Raw genomic sequence first — 3,874 nt, forward strand, 5'->3', positions numbered from 1 at the left:
AGTTTCTTAAATGCCTACATCCCTGTTGGCTTGGGGATGTGGGAACACCAGTGGCGGTGTCCACCTGACCCTGTCTTCAGCTGTGATCCACACTGCAACTTCCTGGCCTGGCTCCTCCGCAGCCCAGGAGACAGCACAAGGCCACCCAGCATGGTGCCAGCCCACAGGGACCACGAAGGAGCTCCCTTGGAGCCCCAGAGGAGCCAGCGAAGCCAGGCCCCTGCCCCAGGAGGAAGGAATGCTCAGCAGCAGGCCATCCAGGAGGCTACTGAGTACTAGGCAGGATCACCCTTCAGGTGGTCCCAGGCCCAAGCCACCTGGGTCCCTCAGGGTGGCGCTGCGGCTCCCTCTGGCTGAGGTCTAAAACCACCACACTTCCATGCAGGGGCGGGTGTGTCTCTGAGCAGCTGCACACTTGTTCTCCTAGAAGGCTCCAGGCCCCACTACCAGCCACCAGCCACCTCAGCTTCATGGAGCCTTGGGACTGCCCTGGGGACAAGACCATTCCTGGGGCCCATTTGGACAGCAGAAGGGACAGGGCTCCCACAGCCCGGCCGCTTACACCCCAGGCAGCTGGAATGCACCTCTGACCCCTGCCAGTCCTCTTAATGAATCCACTTGAACAGGAAACTTGAACTGACAGCATTTTATTATGGGCCATTAGGTGGAGCCGGATTATAGCGCTGGCCCTGTCCCCAGGGTGCACTGAGAGGGCAGATGAGCCTGGGCGCGGCAGTGTGCGCCTGTAATCCCAGCACTTGGGAGGCTGAAAACAGCGAGATCACTGAGTCCCAGCTGTATAGTACTAAATACGTAAAAAAATAAAATGAAAAGATGGCACAGGCTCTGCTCAGATTTAACACCAGACAGAACTGTGCAAGATGGGCCTAGGATGCCCCAGAGACAGATGTAGAAGGGTGCAAAGACCTGTGGCTGCTGGAGATCCAAGGATCCAACCCAGCAGTGTCCCAATGGGTCCCAGCAGGAGGCCGAGGGGTCGGGGAGGGAGGGCCGAGGGGTCCGTGCCAGGCAGCTGAAGGGTCGCTGCAGCCACGGCGTGTGTGCAGGCTGGAAAGTGCTGCTGCCGAGTGCCAGGGGGTGCCCAGGGCGCAGGCCCAGGCCGAGCTCCTCGAGGGAGGGCGGAGGCCTTCCTGGGCAGGTCAGTGACTGCAGCTCCTCTGAGCCTGGCCCTGTGGTCTCCTCTGCACCTTTCCAACCCCAGTCCTCTGGAGCGCGGGTCTTCCATGCCCAGAGCCAAGCTGACCCAGTTCGGCTGGGTGGTCCCCTCTTAAGTTGACAATCAATGGGCCGCCAAACCCTAGACTACAGCCCACCGCTGACTATGATACTTTATGGTAGGCCAGAGAAGCCCCGGGTAGGCACTGCTGTCCTCCAGGGCAAAGGCAACCCCTCTCCCCAAGGCTGAGGGGCAGCTGTGGGGGTGCCGGGCTGCCCCAAGCCACATCCCCAAGCTGAAGTTGAGAGGAAGAAAGTGAGCAGGTGGTGCATGGGTGGGTGGCATTTGCTGCCTCAGGCTGAAAGGTGGGGAGCCCAGTGACCACTCTTGCTCATAGCCTAGCCTGCAGCTGCCCCTCCAGGAAACTCCCTGCATGCCCCGTGCAAGAAGGGAAACTGAGGCACAGAGCAGCGAAGTGGCTCGTCACAGCCAGCAAATGGTAGATAGGATGTTGAGCACAGGCCTGAGGGACACAGGAGCCGGTGCCATCAGTCTTGATGCCTGCCTTAGTTACTCTTCTCTCGTTGCTGGGACAAATGCCTGACACTCAAAATGAAGGAAGGAAAGGTTTCTTTAGCTCAGTTACTGGAGTCCTCAGTCCACGCTCCGCTGGCTCCAAGGCAGAGCGGCACACAGCAGAGGGCAACCTTTCAGGGCGGCAGCAAAGAGCAAGAGCACAGGGAGAGGTAGCAGCAGCTCCAGCAGCTGGCTGCTCTTCCCACCTTACATTGTAATGCAAATTACCTGCCCCAGGGCAGGGGCAGCAGCCACACCACCAACAATCAATCACAAACTCCAGAAGCCCCCCCAAGACCGCATGAGGCTTTGGGGGACACCTAGACACAAACCATAACAATGCCACACTGGCTTTGGTGATGTCAGCCTGGAGGGCGGGGAGAAGGAGGGCAGCGGACTCAGCCCCTACTGTGCCAGGATGGCAGTGGGCACCGTGGGCACTGTGATCCCATCTTCTCGGACTGGAGGGCAGGTTCTCAGGACAGTGCCCCATGGGGGCCTGAAGAAGCAGTGGCCACACCCATTGCCCCTTCACACCTGTCTGGGCTCACTTGGGAGCCCTCGCTGCCCTCCCTCCCAGCACCTCGCCAAGCTGTGCCACTGTCTTCACACTCACAGAGTGCCTCAGCCCTCTTGGCCGCCACGCCTGTGTCCCTGCAGCCCCAGCAGGCTGCCCCGAGCTCTGCCAGCACAGCCCACCCCCTGCTCTGTCTCTCCCCACCAGCCACTGACGTCACTGAGGCAGGAGCCTGCAGGAGCCTCCTCCCCACAGATCCAGGGCCCAGGCTCAGAGAAGCTTCAAGGGCTTTTTCTTTGTGACACAGAGAATCGTTATATGGCCCAGCCTGGCCTCAAGTTTACAATCCGCACGTCTGTAATCACAGCACACGGAAGGCCGAGGCAGGAGGACCTCCAGAAGTTCAAGGCCAGCCTAGGCTACCTAGCGAGTTGAAGACCAGCTTGAACTGCATAGTGAGACCCTGTCTCAAAAATAAAGAAATAGGGCCAGGGAGAAGGCTCAGTGGAATAAGCACTTCACTAGCAAGCACAAGGGCCTGAGTTCAATCCCAAATTCTGCCAAAAAAAAAAAAAAAGTCCTTACAGCCCTCCTCCTGCCTCAGCTTCCTGTATGCTTGGAGTGACCACCATGCCCACAAGGCAGAGCAGGGGGCGTCTTCAGAGAGGAAAATGAGGCGCGTCTAGAGCAGAGCAGCAAGCACATCAGCGCAGAGCCATTGGGGCTCTCACGGAGTGCCCGAGTGCCGTGAGCACCCTCTACCCCTCTTTTTCTTTCCCCCCACACAGGGGGTTAAGGCCCCAGCTTCTTTTTATTACTTTTTTTTAAAATTTTATTTATTTATTTGTGTGTGTGTGTGTGTGTGTGTGTGTGTGTGTATGGCCAGCTCAGCCCACCAGAGGGCGGGGCTGGCTGGCATGTGGTGCTGGGGGATTGAACCACGGTCCCTGTGCTTTGCTTAGCTTAGCTTGTTCTAAGTAGGTGCTTTAGACCACTGAGCCATCTCACCAGCCCATTTATTACTTTTTTTATGAGCAGAATATATTTATTGGGGGAAAGAAAGTTCCTGTCTGAGAGAGGGACATGAGGGGGGTCCAGGTGAGTTGTCCCCCTTATTACTTTTTTTAATTATTAAAATATATTTAAAAGTAACAAACTATCACAGAGGCCTTCTTTTCCTTTTTTTTTTTGGTGGTGGTACCAAGGATTGAACTCAGGACCTTGTGCTTGCCAGGCAAGTGCTTATTCTACTGAGCCATCTCCCCGACCCTCTTTCTGCTACTTTGAGGCTGGTTCTCACTAAGTCACAAAGGCCTTGAGCTTGTGACCTTAGCCTCAGCCTCCTGAGTGCTGGGATGACAGGCGAGTGTCACCACTCCTAGAACATCTCACTTTGTCAACACACATCTGTGGGCTTAGAAAGCAGAGCGCTGGGCTGGTGTGGTGGTGCATGCCTGTCGTCGCAGCACTCGGGAGGCTGAGGCAGGAGAGCCATCAGGAGTTCAAGACCAGCCCGGGTTACAGAATGAGCTCAAGGCCAGTCTGCACTGCATAGCAAGACCATGTCTCAAATAAAATAAAATATAAAATAAAATAAAATAAAA

Source organism: Octodon degus, unplaced genomic scaffold (assembly GCF_000260255.1).
Source record: "Octodon degus isolate 3935 unplaced genomic scaffold, OctDeg1.0 scaffold00007, whole genome shotgun sequence".
NCBI classification, from domain to species: Eukaryota; Metazoa; Chordata; class Mammalia; order Rodentia; family Octodontidae; genus Octodon; species Octodon degus.